Source organism: Dermacentor andersoni, chromosome 11, assembly GCF_023375885.2.
Source record: "Dermacentor andersoni chromosome 11, qqDerAnde1_hic_scaffold, whole genome shotgun sequence".
In the NCBI taxonomy this organism is placed as follows: Eukaryota; Metazoa; Arthropoda; class Arachnida; order Ixodida; family Ixodidae; genus Dermacentor; species Dermacentor andersoni.
The window spans coordinates 113,424,993-113,442,780 of record NC_092824.1 but is presented as its reverse complement, the minus strand read 5'-3'; the positions used below and the strand labels follow the sequence as shown (position 1 = coordinate 113,442,780).

At 45.3% G+C, this 17,788-nt stretch overlaps 1 long non-coding RNA gene across 1 annotated transcript in view; it reads right to left on the bottom strand.

Moving 5' to 3' along the window:
- Positions 1–1,955: 1,955 nt before the first annotated feature.
- The window catches only part of LOC129386942 (uncharacterized), a 33,526-nt gene continuing 17,693 nt past the window's right edge, over positions 1,956–17,788 (bottom strand). The window contains exons 4-8 of the long non-coding RNA XR_008614283.2: positions 15,782–15,908; positions 14,221–14,409; positions 12,886–12,953; positions 11,874–12,048; positions 1,956–5,222 (exon numbers count right to left, since the gene is read on the bottom strand). This is a non-coding gene — a long non-coding RNA (uncharacterized lncRNA). The remainder of the gene's footprint in view (positions 5,223–11,873; positions 12,049–12,885; positions 12,954–14,220; positions 14,410–15,781; positions 15,909–17,788) is intronic.

Sequence of the window (17,788 nt, the reverse complement as noted above, 5' to 3'; positions counted from 1 at the left end):
GTCGACAAATAAACAGTATTCGATGTGCCGTTCCGGTAGCCGAGTGGCTTGAGTGTTCAACTCGCATCCTTCAAGACGGTGGTTCGATTCCCGCTACCTGCATCGTTGTGGAAAAAAAAAATCACGGCGATGCGGGTGTCGAGGCTCGAGCTATCGTGAGGACGGCAGTTCGAATCCCGGTGCCTGCATCGCTGAAAAAAAAAATGCAGTGATGCGGATGCCGGGTCTCGAAGTGTCGTCCACGAAGGGTCGAGGTGGACGCGATGCTGGGTCCCGGACCCCAGAGGACCACTTCCATCCTAGTACCGGCGTACGCATGGCCAGCGCGCGGATTGAAGGCGATGCGGATGTCGGCAGTAGGATGCAGATGACCCCCTGGCTGTTCCGGCACCCAGCTGTACTCTCGGCCGCCGGAATGTGGTGGATAAGAGGGAGTTTTGTGTCATGGTGCACATCATTTCCTCTCGCTATCCCCCGGGTATCCTAAGAGGGTGGATACCTGTTGCTTTTGGAGCTAGTGCGGAGCGGACCCTACGAGTGACCCGCGAAGGGAACCCCGGTGAACCCCCCCCAGAAAAAGCCGTAAGAGACGAACCCCCCCCTAGAAAAAGCCGTAAGAGACGAACACCCCCCCCCCCCACAAAACAAAACCCCGACCTCCCCCCCCCCGAAATCCGGCCCACCTCTAAGAGCCGCCCCGCCCTCTATAGAGGTCGACCTCTATAGACGACGCGCGGCCGGGCTCTTAGAGGTGGGCCGGATTTCGGAGGGGGGGGTCGGGGTTTTGTTTTGGGGGGGGGTGCGTCTCTTACGGCTTTTTCTAGGGGGGGGTTCGTCTCTTGCGGCTTTTTCTAGGGGGGTTCACCGGGGTTCCCTTCGCGGGACACTCGTAGGGTCCGCTCCGCACTAGCTCCAAAAGCAACAGGTATCCACCCTCTTAGGATACCCGGGGGATAGCGAGAGGAAATGATGTGCACCATGACACAAAACTCCCTCTTATCCACCACATTCCGGCGGCCGAGAGTACAGCTGGGTGCCGGAACAGCCAGGGGGTCATCTGCATCCTACTGCCGACATCCGCATCGCCTTCAATCCGCGCGCTGGCCATGCGTACGCCGGTACTAGGATGGAAGTGGTCCTCTGGGGTCCGGGACCCAGCATCGCGTCCACCTCGACCCTTCGTGGACGACACTTCGAGACCCGGCATCCGCATCACTGCATTTTTTTTTTCAGCGATGCAGGCACCGGGATTCGAACTGCCGTCCTCACGATAGCTCGAGCCTCGACACCCGCATCGCCGTGATTTTTTTTTTTCCACAACGATGCAGGTAGCTGGAATCGAACCACCGTCTTGAAGGATGCGAGCTGAACACTCAAGCCACTCGGCTACCGGAACGGCACATCGAATACTGTTTATTTGTCGACCAGTAGCTTGGCCAGCCAGGACGTTATCGCGGCCTACGCTCTCGCAGTTCGTTCTGCCGACGAGATACGACACGCTCCATTCCCGCGCTCATGCGCACAGGGCGCCGCCAGTCACACTGGCTGAGCGGCGACGCATGACTCTGCGTCGTTCACCGTGTAGCGGCGTAGCATAACTGCGCCGCTACTTTAATGCCGCCGAATAATTAAGCGCGCTTCAATTACATTTACATCCGTCACCCGGTTTGATAGGTCGGTGACGCGCTGCGATGTGCGGTGATAAGACGCCGTTCAGTTGCTGTCTATGGGGCGCCTGGGGTTTGCTAATAAAACGAATTGATTTAGTTGCCAGCTGATTAGTGGTATTCTGCTGCTTGCCCACGCTGAAAGAAGACTAATCTACACGGCAACGTAAGTACGTATGTAGGTAGTTATGTACGAATTTTGTAGGTAGTGGCGGCATCATTCGTATGCGATACACACCATTCATAAGGAAAACGAAGTGACACTAGACACGCACTGAGTTCATTCAATGGAACGTTTATTTCGAAGCTCGTTAACGGTCTTACACGAGGTAAAGCATTTATTTGGGTGTGTAAAGCAGAACACACACACAACGAATAAAATCAAGAGGAGACCGTCTATAGAGTGATCTTCTCAGCTGCTACTTTATGCACTCGCAATTACTGAAATACGATAATATTTTCAATCTGTACAAAAAATATCGAATTCCTCATTGACCATACAATATCTGCCAGGAATCGGAAGTATATCGCAAGTATGCAGGTCAGAATTAACGCTGGCCGGGAAATAAAAGGTTTCAGAACATCTTAGCGGTTACTTGTGAATTGTAAAAAACTTTTGTAAAAGCCGAAAGGCGGTAGCCGCACTAGAAAACGCAATTTCGATTCTAGAGGCCGAATATTTGGAACAGCTTTAAGGAAGCGTTTGGCTAAGCGCACAGCTCCTCGTTCCAATAGAGGGTGGAGCTCTTCAGAAAAGTACGCGATACAATTACAACAGCACGAAAGTACATGCGACATTTCAATGGCTCGTCAATCATCTTCTACGGAGATGCTTCGACTCTCCCCCTGTTCATCTGAATTATCTGCACGAGATCGAGATTGCCATAGAACATGTAAATAAAACATTTTACGCTCATTTATGCAACTGTAGGACACGTTGTAGATTTGTATATATTTTGCATAATTCTCTCAAGTTAATCCCGCTCACATTGTTTTATGCTTCACATTTTTTGCATCCCCTTATATTACTCATACCTGTGCTTGTATCTCTCATATTGCGACTGAATTATACTAATTATTTCTTTCCCTGGTCACCTCGGCTGTCTGACATGTAAACGGGGGCCTGAACCTTCAAGTGAACTAGTTTTCGCGTTTTTGTTCAGGCCTCCCTGCATTTCCTTATGGAAAAACAAACTTGATTTGATATACGACGGTTGCTGAGCTTACGCAAGATGCCAACTGCACGGGTAACTTTCCCTGCTGCCCATCAATACTCAGGCGCCAGTTGAGGCTCGCGCATCACAAGTCATTACGATATTTTTCAACGTACTCAACGTGTGGTCGAGATGCGCTGTGAAAAGCAGTAGAAGCGACTTGTCAGTTCAGGCTTCGTTGTCCGCTAACGAGGCCGCTGGCTCCTGGAGTTCTCGCATACTTACTTTGCATAGTTTGCTGTTGAAAACATGCAACACTAACACCAATAGTATTGAGGAGCATTTAACCCTGTAATGCACAAACAATTCTACATCAAAAAAATTCCTATAATTTCCTTCATTTGTCGCCATGGAGGGCATGTTTGTACTGAAAGTAATAGATTGTATGAGTAGAGATAGCTAGCACCGTAGTTTGTAATTAGATTGCTTAGCTAATTGCTAATCCCAACTGCAATTGACTCCAACCAATTCACGAAGATAATTTCCAATAAGGGCCAAACTTCAGTGAACCAAGAAAACAGGCTTGCTACAGGAAGTGTTGTTCTGCAATACATCACCCCATTGTCATCAATAACGTAATGGAGGAATGTGCAGAGTACAATAAGCCCCTCTAAAATGCTTTCGATTCAGTAGAGATACCAGCAGTCATAGACGCATCAAGTGGTCAAGTACAGGAGGCACGCGTCAGTATCTTCGGAAATATTTAAAAAGATTCCACAGCTACCTTTGTTCTCCACAAGTAGAAACGTACCTATAAAGAAAGTGGTCAGGCAAGGAGACACCATCTCTCCAATGCTATTCACTGCATGCTTGGGAGGAGCACTGAAGATATTAAAATGAAAAGGCTTAGGAGTGAGGATAAACGGCTAACATCTCAGCAACGTTCCGCTTGCAGATGAGCTGTGCAGCAGTACTGGGGCGGAATTACGACAAAGGATTGAGGACCTTAACAAGGAATGTATAAGAGTGAGGTTGAAGATTATGCAGAACACGAAGATCCTGATCAATAGTCTGGCAATGGAATAAACTTTCAGGATCGCCACTGATACTGTAGTCCGTGAAGGAGCCCGTTTAACTAGGTCAAAAGTCATATAGGACACTGACCAAGAGAAGGAAATTGACAGAACAGTAAAAATAGGTTAGAATGCATACGGCAGGCATTGCCAGGTCCTGACTGGGAGCTTAACACTATCGCAGAAAAAGGTCTACAATCAGTGCATTTTATCGGTGCTGACATAAGGGGCAGAGACTTGGAGACTCGCAAAGAAGCTCGAGAACAAAACCGCGAGAAGAGCAATGGGACGAAGAATGTTAGGCGTACCGTAACGAGACAGGAAAAGAGCACTTTAGATCGCAGGGTAAACAGGAATAGCCGATGTTCTAATCGACATAATTAGAAAAAATAGAGCTGGGCAGGCTATGTAATGCGTAGGATGGATAACCAGTAGACCGTTAGAGTTACCAAATGGGTGCCAAGAAAGGGAAGTGCAGTCGAGGTGGCATGATGAGAAAATTCGCAGGTGCAAGTTGGAAATAGTTGGCACAGGATAGCGGTAATTGGAGATCGTTGGGAGAGGACTAAGTCATGTTGTGGACGTAAAAATAGGCTGATGAATTAATATCGCCACTTGTGTTCCGCACGCGCACATTTAAATTACGACTTAACAAACGGCGTGCTATATAGAATGTGCGTTGTGCATTACAGGGTTAAAAGGGTACCGAACCACCTTCGTGGCTTGGTGGAAAACACAGTACGCAAATAGAATACGCTGCTGTGAACATCTCCACATTTTGCCGCGGTGCATGGTTTTCCATTTTTTGGGCTATTCATGCCATCCACCAACATTACCCTCCTTGTGTTTCCTCAGCCATTACCAACTCGTTAACTCGGTACGCCCCCGTGTTATCAATGCTCTATTTTGATTACCCGCCCCAAAACTCTCCTTAGGCTACCCAGGAACTACCCCGCAAACACTTATTAGTTCGACTAGTGGTACACGAAGAACGAGTCGTCTTGCACGTCATCGGCGTTACACGCCGCCATCGTCGTCTTCTTCTGGCCCTATGGCCAGCGCTGTGTTGAGCCTTTTTATTTTTGTGTTTGCGTAACCACGAGTTTCGTGGAATTTTCAGCAATGGTTCCAATTGCATCGTCGTCGTGACGATAAATGTGGCCACTCAGAGACAGGTTCGAGACCTGACGTTCGAGCTGAACCTCTCCAGCCTGAGTCAGCGGCTGTTCGGTGGTCTCACACCAGGTTGCTCCCGGTCGAGGGGTTGTCATTCAAATTCCGTGGGGGTGAAATCCTCGCCATCATCACCACTTCGGGTGAGCACGCTGCTATAGAAATGTAAAAGAAAAGAAAAAAAATGAGAGGGCCGTCAACATCTTCAGGGAGAAAGAAATGCTTGTGGCATGTTTTGCCCAGTTGTCAGGAATTCGCATAGGCTTCGATAGACAGTCGGTGCTATGGACAGTAGGAAAAGAAAAGTTACGGGCTACAATTCCTAGCGCCGCTTACGCGGGGCATTGACCACATCATGTAAACTATAGAACAATTTATTTATTTATTTATTTATTTATTTATTTATTTTTAATTTATTTATTTATTTATTTTTAATTTATTTATTTATTTATTTATTTATTTTAAATTTATTTATTTATTTATTTATTTATTTATTTATTTATTTATTTATTTATTTATGCACAGCACTTTACAGGCTACTCATCGGAACAATGTGTAAGGGGGGCTTTGAGGTGTGGTGCGTGTGTGTGTGTGTGAAAACTTTTATTGAAATGAGGTCCGGAGGCTTGTCTTTTTTAAGCCAAGGCGGGCCGCTCCCACGTTAGCAATGTCAGGCGGAGCCCTTCAGCGACATCATAGGCCTTCTGGACGGCCCTTGGTTGGTCCTGAAGCAATGGGCTTTGAATCCTTTAGCTCACTGTCTCCATTCTTCAACGAGGTTGGGGAGAGTCGCGCGACACCCCGCCGGCATATGTCTGATTCCGATGATGTCATTGTAATGGTTACAGTCCATCTTAATCTCCCTCTCTGGATAAAATTTATTAATTTGGTACGGCATGGGATATGTACCTGTCTGCAATAAGCGCAGTGACACTTCCTGAGCCCTGTTCACTTTCGAATGTGGCAATGGGAATTGCCTGCGTCCTAGATAGTAATGTTTGGTAATGTCATTGAAAGTAGTTAATGATCTCTGTTTTCCCCGGCTTGATGGTGAATGGCTCGGTTGTGACTGTCATTGTTAGGAATCCCTCGTGCCTCGTGAGGTTTAGCAGGAATCCCTCGTGAGGTTTACCCGTCTCGTCCACTTTCCCCCTATGCGCAGGAAACCAGCGGATTTCAGTCTGCATAACCCCAATGTTTTGAAAAAGTTTAACTTTGGTGTGTATATCTGCCACACAACAATAATCGTCACTTGCCTTACTTGCGTTTCCTTTCTTGAAAACGCTGCGCTTGTTACTTTCCTCTCGAGAATGCTGTTATGCTGATAACGCGCATGCCGTTCATCATTTGGAAGTTCCGGGCAAGCATCATTAAAGAAAAGAAATGCGGGCAAGAGGCAGACGACGACCATTGTTGTGTGGCAAGATACGACCCAAAGGGTGGTGTAATTTTGTTTAAGAGTGTACGTAGCCTTTATCAAAACATTTTATAGCGGATTTTGCATCACTGTAAATACAGGCCCACTTATTACTCCTGATGGCTAGAGCAATTGCCGCTTGTTCCGCCACCATGGGGTCCTTGGTAAAAAGTGAAAGAGTCTTGCACCTTCCGTTGAGAATTTGACACAATGACCGTATATGCTTCTTTACCTTTCACCCAGGTAGAATCATAAATACCTGCCATTTGGTTCTGCTGCTCTATTTACTGCAAGAGTGATTTAGCTCTTGCCTTTCTACTTTCGATATTATATTCTGGATGGATGTTTCTGGAGAGAAGGTTGGTTCTGCTGTTATCCCTAACTTCAGTCCTGAATTGTACTTCAGCCTCTATTGTGCTCCTTGAGCTATTCAGTTCTGGGTGATAAGTACAAAAAAGAAACATGATACAGAATGTACGGTAAAAAACATGGTGACACTCAAATTACAACGCATCATAACATGCGGAAAATTAGTAATAGCATGCCCGAATCTGTCTACGAAAAATACTCATAATCAGATTGCTCATCGGCAAGCAAGGATGCAAATAGCAGAGTTCGTGTAAACTAGACGAGGAGACGACCTAAACTTTCGAACCCTACAACGCACGTGCTACATACGGGGCGATTCTAGCCTGGAAATATAGGCCATATTTTTGCCCGTCTTATTAATCGGAAACAGCTCTGAATATTTCAAATATTGACTTGTCAATGGCACACTTCAGCTTTGTGAAGGCAGCCGAAGTGTGTCAAAAGCATGAGCCCAAGTAATAAAACCGCACAGTATGTAAATTCTGATGCAGAGACGAGTGCTTATCTACTCCGATTGCAAGGCGCACATCAAACTAGCTTAACGAAACGTTTCATAGGCGGTCGAGAAATTCCACGCTGTTAGAACGAAGGCCTATTTTTTGTAAATTGGCTATATTTCCCATTTGAATCCCTGTACCGAGGTTGCTCAGTGGTTATGGTGTTAGACTGCTGAGCACGAGGTCGCGGGATCGGACCCCGACCACGGCGGCCGCATTTCGATGGGGGCGAAATGCGAAAGCACCCGTGTACTTAGAATTAGGTGCACGTTAAAGAACCCCAGGTGGTCGAAATTTTCGGAGTCCTCCACTACGGCGTGCATAATCAGAAAGTGGTTTTGTCACGTAAAACCCCATAAATTAATTTTTAATTTAACTCCTACGGGTATGGTAGAGTATCCGTCTCCAGTGCAAGAGGACCGTGATTCAAATCCCGGTGCCGCGCTATTCTCCACCGGAAAATACAAAAAAAAAAAAAACCGTGTGTTGAGAAAATTGCACAAACAGGCCTGGAGTGCGGCCTGATCCCGGTGACCAGAACCGGTAACGCACTCTCTCACCAGAGCAGGATTGGCCACCCTGGTGCAGTACTTGGCCACAACCTCCTATATGAATAGAACAATCGAACCCCGGCCCTCAGTCCCCAGCAGCCGCGAAGCAACTGACCACGGCGGCGGTCAGATCTGTGACGCTGCAGAGGGTGCTAAGAATACCTGGCTCCGGACAGGCCGCCATTGGAATCTGAACCTGGCAACGTTTAACGTTAGAACGCTATCTAGTGAGGCGAGTCTAGCAGTGTTATTGGAGGAATTAGAGGGTAGTAAATGGGATATAATAGGGCTCAGTGAGGTTAGGAGGACAAAAGAAGCATATACAGTGCTAAAAAGCGGGCATGTACTGTGTTACCGGGGCTTAGCGGAGAGACGAGAACTAGGAGTCGGATTCCTGATTAATAAGGAAATAGCTGGTAACATACAGGAATTCTATAGCATTAACGAGAGGGTGGCATGTCTTGTTGTGAAACTTAATAAGAGGCACAAAATGAAGGTTGTACAGGTCTACGCTCCTACATCTAGTCATGATGACCAGGAAGTCGAAAGCTTTTATGAAGACGTAGAATCGGCGATGGGTAAAGTCAAAACAAAATACACTATACTGATGGGCGACTTCAATGCCAGGGTAGGCAAGAAGCAGGCTGGAGACAAGTCAGTGGGGGAATATGGCATAGGCTCTAGGAATAGCAGAGGAGAATTATTAGTAGAGTTTGCAGAACAGAATAATATGCGTATAATGAATACCTTTTTCCGCAAGCGGGTTAGCCGAAAGTGGACGTGGAGGAGCCCGAATGGTGAGACTAGAAATGAAATCGACTTCATACTCTGCGCGAACCCTGGCATCATTCAAGATGTAGACGTGCTCGGCAAGGTACGCTGCAGTGACCACAGGATGGTAAGAACTCGAATTAGCCTAGACTTGAGGAGGGAACGAAAGAAACTGGTACACAAGAAGCCAATCAATGAGTTAGCGGTAAGAGGGAAACTAGAGGAATTCCGGATCAAACTACAGAACAGGTATTCGGCTTTAACTCAGGAAGAGGACCTTAGTGTTGAAGCAATGAACGACAATCTCACGGGCATCATTAAGGAGTGCGCAATAGAAGTCGGTGGTAACGCCGTTAGACAGGAAACCAGTAAGCTATCGCAGGAGACGAAAGATCTGATCAAGAAACGCCAATGTATGAAAGCCTCTAATCCTACAGCTAGAATAGAACTGGCAGAACTTTCTAAGTTAATCAACAAGCGTAAGACAGCGGACATCAGGAACTATAATATGGATAGAATTGAACAGGCTCTCAGGAACGGAGGAAGCCTAAAAACAGTGAAGAAGAAACTAGGAATAGGCAAGAATCAGATGTGTGCGTTAAGAGACAAAGCCGGCAATATCGTTACTAATATGGACGAGATAGTTCAAGTGGCTGAGGAGTTCTATAGAGATTTATACAGTACCAGTGGCACCCACGACGATAGTGGAAGAGAGAATAGCCTAGAGGAATTCGAAATCCCACAGGTAACGCCAGAAGAAGTAAAGAAAGCCTTAGGAGCTATGCAAAGGGGGAAGGCAGCTGGGGAGGATCAGGTAACAGCAGATTTGTTGAAGGATGGTGGTCAGATTGTTCTAGAGAAACTGGCCACCCTGTATACGCAATGCCTCATAACCTCGAGTGTACCGGAATCTTGGAAGAACGCTAACATAATCCTAATCCATAAGAAAGGGGACGCCAAAGACTTGAAAAATTATAGACCGATCAGCTTACTGTCCGTTGCCTACAAAGTATTTACTAAGGTAATCGCAAATAGAATCAGGAACACCTTAGACTTCTGTCAACCAAAGGACCAGGCAGGATTCCGTAAAGGCTACTCAACAATAGACCATATTCACACTATCAATCAAGTGATAGAGAAATGTGCAGAATATAACCAACCCTTATATATAGCTTTCATTGATTACGAGAAAGCGTTTGATTCAGTCGAAACCTCAGCAGTCATGGAGGCATTACGGAATCAGGGTGTAGATGAGCCATATGTAAAAATCCTGGAAGATATCTATAGCGGCTCCACAGTCACCGTAGTCCTCCACAAAGAAAGCAACAAAATCCCTATAAAGAAAGGCGTCAGACAGGGAGATACGATATCTCCAATGCTATTCACAGCATGTTTACAGGAGGTATTCAGAGGCCTGGAGTGGGAAGAATTGGGGATAAAAGTTGATGGAGAATACCTTAGCAACTTGCGATTCGCTGATGATATTGCCTTGCTTAGTAACTCAGGAGACCAATTGCAATGCATGCTCACTGACCTGGAGAGGCAAAGCAGAAGGGTGGGTCTGAAAATTAATCTGCAGAAAACTAAAGTACTGTTTAACAGTCTCGGAAGAGAACAGCAGTTTACGATAGGTAGCGAAACACTGGAAGTGGTAAGGGAATACATCTACTTAGGGCAGGTAGTGACCACGGATCCGGATCATGAGACTGAAATAACCAGAAGAATAAGAATGGGTTGGGGTGCGTTTGGCAGGCATTCTCAAATCATGAACAGTAGGTTGCCACTATCCCTCAAAAGGAAAGTGTACAACAGCTGTCTGTTACCAGTACTCACATATGGGGCAGAAACCTGGAGGCTTACGAAAAGGGTTCTGCTGAAATTGAGAACGACGCAACGAGCTATGGAAAGAAGAATGATTGGTGTAACGTTAAGGGATAAGAAAAGAGCAGATTGGGTGAGGCAACAAACGCGGGTAAACGACATCTTAGTTGAAATCAAGAAAAAGAAATGGGCATGGGCCGGACATGTAATGAGGAGGAAAGATAACCGATGGTCACTAAGAGCTACGGACTGGATTCCAAGAGAAGGGAAGCGTAGCAGGGGGTGGCAGAAAGTTAGGTGGGCAGATGACATTAAGACGTTTGCAGGGACAACATGGCCACAATTAGTACATGACCGGGGCAGTTGGAGAAGTATGGGAGAGGCCTTTGCCCTGCAGTGGGCGTAACTAGGCTGATGATGATGATGATGACCATCAGCATAAATAGAAACATGACCAAAAAATAACCGACTGCAATGCCTGTTAACGGTATTGCATGGAATCTAATTACTAGGTATACTGTTGTTAAGCATGGAGTAGAAATCGCGAGCGTTCATTTTAGAATCCTAGTTTAAAGCACATTTACAAGTGCAGGCGAACTTTGAAACGGAACAACATGTTTGAATATTTTCAGAATAGGTCACGTTTGAATTTACGTTGATGCTGCCCATGATAGTGCTGTATGAAGTGCTATCAAATTATTACGAAGCTGAGAATTAGAATGAAAATGTCCAGCTCACAAAGGAAAAGTAGTTTACAGCATGCTTTTGTTACTAATCTGCCTCTTTTCACGTTGCTGTGCTGTCCTCTGTCGCATGCCGCTGGAAACGCTTTGTAACGGAGCTGGGGATTTCGCTCGTTGATTTGTGCAGCTGCGCCCACGTCGAGTGTGCGTCGGTTATGCGTTTCGTAGATCGCGATTGGTTTCTGCGGGGAAGCATCTCGCACTCACCGACTACTGGATGAGCAAGCCTGAGCACGCGGTTGTGCCTGCACTGCGGTGTTTAAAGGCGCGCTCAGTTCCGTCTGCGGTAGCGGCTGCCTTGTAGTTTGTTGATGCTGATATCCGCGCCTGAAGCTCGCTTTTTGTATCCCTCTTACACATTGTTCAGACATTTCGCATATTCAATAAGTCTTAAAGCGCAGCCTTGCGTGTCGGATTAACCAAAGCGGGGCATTTGCTTACATCGACATGTGCAGCCAGAGATCGTTAATTGTTAGCTTCAAATATTGTGGAAACGGTGTATCATTGGCATAAAATAATGTCGAAACGTTACAAAACGTACATATCGGCGCATATGAGTGGCCGAGTCACTCATATGAGCACTCTTTGCACTTGAAAATGCAGAGCAAGAAGGTTCTACCCTGCTGGACATCCTTACCAAGTGACATCCAAATTGGAGCATCCGGCTTCGGGGAGACATCGCGGAGTGTTCGTACCACCGGCAAGACTGGAGGAATGTGCCGCCTCCGTTGCTGGCAACTGGCACCCGTGGCCTCACATGAGCGCGCGGCAGCGGATACATTTCACGTCACTGCTACAGGGGCCAGGTGGACCTAGGACGATACCGAGGCCACAGTGAGAATCGCAGCCTACGTGTCTTCCTGAGCTTATTGATTCATTGACCGCGCTAAACAATTACAGCCACGTTAGGGTACAGTCAGCAGTAATGTCGTGCCGTTCATTACGTTATTTCAATAATCAACCAGTTACCACTGCGGTACGACATGAACTGGCAAACAGTGCAGCATGGGCCCATATAGAAGCTAGTGCGAAAGAGCTTCACCTCTAGGTTTGTCTTTCACATTAGTATCCTAACCTTTTGCAGTCGTCATTAGTGTTCTATGGCATAACCAGTATGAAACATGCGATCCCCTTGCCCCTATAACACTAAGCGAGAGGTGCGACGCCTGTGGGCAGTCTATGCAAGCCACCTATCCGCTGTACTCCATACGGCGTGACTCCATGCGAGACAATCCCATGAGCTATGCGCAAAACTGTCACCGCTAATTAGCATTCAATGACATTCAATGGCACCATACGTTCTCTTTTACTCTAACTGCTAACAGTCCTTCAAGGCCTTACGCATTGCATTTCAAATCTGGGCGCAATGTTGTCTACTGATGATGCTTGCTGATGATAACACACTTCAGTGATGTTTATATCTTTCATGCAGCTACTTCTCATTTGTTAAAGCAGATATGGTATTGCCAGACACGCCAATTTCTGGCATGGACATCCTCGACAGCTTCTTGCTCATCGACTATGACTTCTTACTCATGACTATGTGTATCGTGATATCGACGATCCACTAGTGGGTGAAATGTGACGATCCACCCACAACATGACGATCAACATATGTGGATCGTCATATTGACAATCCACCCACCCACCTTATAACATCGTCGCCATAGTGACACGAGGTAGACCGCCATCTGCAGGATACAGCCGTGTAAACCGTCTGAAATGTGAGAATACGGTAATATACTGCCGATTGTGCTGGCAACTGGGCGAATAAAGTGTGTTGCATAACATGCACAGAGAAGGCTGCGGATACGATTAAAGTAAAGAAATCAAGTTCGACGACTTTTATCGAAGAACTACATGTCACTATATTTTTCTATCCTAATTATTCTTGGGCAAGCGGGCGAATACCCAAGTATGGATAGTCAGTCATTCGATCTGCTCTTGTTGCGTGGATTCACCAGACTTGGCGTAAATACGAAGCCTTCCCTTAATGTAACTAGAACTTTTGGTTACCATGTCAGATTTGCCTATCAGCAAAGTTTTGTCCTAAATTTAATTTTAGGTTCGTCTTGCAGCACATGCAAATCAAACAGTATATATAGATTGTGTGTTGTATTACAACTAGTACTAATTGCAACTGTAGTTCAGTGAAGAAAGGAGCCTTGAATATTTGGATAGGTGCGAAGTGCTTTCATTGTTTGCATCTAGCCACGTGTATAAATAAAGAAGTGTCAAGTTCTACATCGCTATCTTTCTTTTCCCTTCCAGTGGCCATCCTATCGACGGGCCGGATGGTCTACCACAGCAAGCAACGTGGACTGCTCCCGTACTTCTCCCACATCGACTATCCTGATTCGGCTTTCTAGAACCCCTTCGACAGCAACGTGAGCCTACGTTGCTTCAGGCTATTAAAATATATGCCTCTGAAAACTAGTGCCACTGAAAGTTAATTGCACGCCAGGTCACAGGCAGTCGTTGCACCTGCTTTCAACGAGCACTATGGGCGTCTGCTATATTTTGGGGACGATCATGACACCTACCTTCATCTTTCTCATTCACAATTTCGCTTGTACTTGATTTTCAGTCGGTGTGTGTGAGTAGCAATCTTAAAAACCGAATCATTTATAAATCGAATAGTGTCAGAAGCGAAAGTAATTGATTATAGAATAGATTTCGAATAGTTTTCGAATAGTTCTCGTATGAGGAACTTCCCTTCTCATCATTAATATAGAGCGGTCTTCAAATCCAAATATATTCACATTACTAAATTCCGGTGATTAGATTGCACGCTTTGAAGTGCACTTTATTAAATGCGCAAATGAAGCATTCAGAGCACACAAGTAGTTTATTCGCTTACTGTGACTCACTGATGAGCGCGAATGATAGCAGCAAAGCCAAAAAAAGGGCAAGAAAGGGGGAAGGAAGAACAAATTAAGGAGGATAAAGTGAAACAATGACGCACAAAGAATTCTACACTGTACCTTGCACACCGCAGTCGACCTGGACACGCTGGACAATATATCTCCAGAGGCGATGCTCGACTCCAGTCAGCGAGTCCAGAACTTGGTCGAGATGTTAAGGCGCTGACAAGGGGCGCTCTCCGACCCGGGTCCTCTGGGCAACGCCCCCATGGACGTCTAAAGGCCGGGATTCTTGGGCAGACGTTGGCCCTGTGGATGTGAGTGGATGCTTTGTAACGACAATCTTTCTATGATCTCCCAGTCTCAGATATTTATGACAATCCTTGTTAACTTTTCCGTAAAACTTACCTTCTCGAACGCTTTGCATCACCGTGTATAAACAATCAATGAAGGATCGTCAAGAGGTTTTTTTTTCTCTTTGAAAAGATATTTACTTTCTACATACGAGTATCAGCACTGGGTTGACAAGGATTGTTCCTTATTTTGGTAACCAAGAGATACTTGTCTGCATTATTTTGTCATCACGTAGCTCACCCAACCACCTTAACATACAATAGACTCATCCCACTTTCCAATTGCAAGTGCTTCTAAAACCATGAACAATAAATCCTTCAACTGTGCTACTTAAATTCTTCAAGCACTTGTTTTTATTGTGCGAGCTCACGAACAATCGAAATTTTGAATCTAAATTGAATGTAAGATTGTCTGGTAAGAAATTGTCCAACAATTTGATATTCAAATTTCTTTGAATATTTCCGTATGATGGCATTCACGAGTCTACAAGGAATATTGGAGCCAGTCTTCAATAAACATTGCCCATGCTTGCGGCTCACTGGACACTTCTATAGCCATTTCCAAGTCAACGATGTGTAGTGGAAAGCTCACTTTTTGATCTGCCTACTTGAACAGATTTAATTTCAAATGAAATTTATTGCGCGTTTACTTTTCACGTCGAAATTAATGAAGTCTCACCAGACCAATTCTTCTTCACAATGATAGCTTAGTAACCGTCAGAAAGTTCTGTTCGAACTCACACTTTTGCTACCAGTTCTTTAAATTGGAGTAGATGTGCGTTTTCATACTTAATAAACTTCCTGTACGTGTTTTATCCCTCACATAGCGTCTAGGTTAACACAGCTCGTAAACATGCTAATTATTTTATGCGCGAGTGATGGTTGTGCTTTATGTGTTACTAAGAACAAAAGGATATGGAAAGAAAGCGCACTTCCTTTTCGTTCAATATGTTCTTTACGCATATTTTCCCAAGTAATTTGCGTGGTGCAACCTTTGCTCTGACACCTATGATTGGGACAATATCAAGTGACAAACATAATATTTACATTTGCATCCTGTGGTAATATCAAGTAACAAGCCTAGTACTTTTTTGTTCTTTTCGTCCTTCATCATTGGCTGGCATGGCATTAAGCCTTTGTTACTAGCACTATCGAGCACTTGCTGTGAAAAAACGGTCTTCGATCCACACTGTGAAGGTATAGTTGGACCGCGAAGCTGTAAACGACAACTAGAACGAGTACTTATTGCGACGTAGATTCAAATTATTCATGTGGCGACATTGATATGTACTTTATCTAATTATTAGCCTAAGACGTTTTTCACCGACCTGCGACTTGGCTTGCGCGGCCATTTCGGGCATCTGCTGTGACTGGACCAGAGAGAAGAGTAATTCGCCGCTCCTCGCATGCGCGCTGCTCTTCAGGAGTCCTCACGTACGTGGCCTTTCCATAGCACTGTCACAATACAAATCAATTGCAAGACGGGTTGTTTTAGGTACGAAAGTGTATTTACATCATTCCCTTATTCGTATGCTACAGCCAAGTTACCGTCGCCACGGCACCTTGCGCAACGCTATTCTCTACCGGCAAACACACGCGGAGAGCGCTACGTGCTTCCATAAGGCACTGACGCGCCTTATCAATTATGTGGGCCTAATGTTAGTTTTGACCTTGCTATTTATGGAAACGTATGCTCTTCCAAAGAATGCAAGCGCTGTTCGCTCCACTTCGCCGAGTGCTTGTAGCATCTGCATTACGGAGGTATGAGGCATTGCATTTGGGGGTATGAGCCATAGATTATTGTTTTCTGTCAGCCTTAGGCCACGAAGCAACCCCGGTATCCTAGGCGTAGAGCTTCGCTGTAAAAAAATGAATTATGAGGTTTAATTTGTCGTGACCAGCATATTATAAAGCACACCGTAGGGGGAGACTCGGGGTTAATTTAGCGAGCTGGGGATCTCTAGCGTGCACCGAAGCCTAAGTACACGAGAGTGTCTAAATTTCGTCTTTGTAGAAATATGATCACTGCCACAGGTATCTAACGCACAACCTCGAGCATAGAAGCACAATGCCGTAGCCACTAGTCATACAATTAAACTACTTGCCACACTGGAATATGCTGATTACACATAGAATTAGAAATAAATTCGAAGGAAAAGAAACATGGCATAGTATATAGCCTGTGGTGTTCTCCCTTGTTTTCTTGTCTGCACAGACGGGCACTGATCTACACTTCCTCATATAACGTTGCATAGAGTTTCTCACTATAACACCTAGAGGGAAATCTGGCGCCACCGTCTATGGGAGTTTCTTAAGGGGCGCCGTGCTGTCATGGGAATGACGGTATATGTGTCTGCGAGGCTTGTGTTGGCTAGCGTTGTAAGAGGCTTCGTCTAAAACGTGGATATGGCTACACATATAACGCGTTCTTGAAGTAAAACATTCATAAAATGCTTCCATTCACGCATATTGCGTCTTTACTCACCTACAATGCATGACTAAGCGAAGAAAAGCAAGAACAGACGACAAACTCTTTCAAAGAGAGCGCGAATCTTGTCGTCTGGCCTCCAACTTTAGCGGCCCGCTGGCACTTTTTACGTTTCATATAATTCTACATGCAATAACAAATTCTCATAGTTAAATAAAACATGTTTGTGTGTAATAATAAAGCTAAAACAGCTTTTTGCGTCCTGTTTTAGTAGAAAATGGTTCATTGTGACAGTCGCGACGGGGCTTGCCTGGCTCTCTGAGAACGATGCCAATCCGAAGTCACAATATACCAGCACTCCCATGCATACCATAGTGCAGCAGTGCCAAATTTCCCACTAGGCAATATAGTGAGAAACTCTATGCAACGTTGTGCCTTTCTTTCGTCGTCTGTTCTTGTCAGTCTTCATCTCCGCGACTCTGCGAGCCATCTTCTGGAATCTAAGGACAAGGCTCGACCAGGATCACGTCTCGGATTGGCTCGGCTTTCACTATCAACTTCTATTTGGCGATATCACAGACGGTAAGAAGACTACCCGTGTCAGCTATCCTGATGCTACGTGACAGGTGTGGCATTATCAGGAAACATTTCTTCAGATTATAACTACTACTGAGCCTCCCTTTAGTACAATGTTTAGTTGGATGTTGAATATATGGCAGCTGGTTTATGCTCATACTAATATTCTGGACTTGAAAGTACAGAAATTAAATATCTGAGAAACCTGTTTGGTTATACAGGATTATCTATTTTAATAGAAGCTGACCTAAAAGTCTCCTGTGGTAAATATCCCAATTTGACCACGTCAGCTAGATTACTTAAAGAGGTGGACAATACTTGCAACACAAAT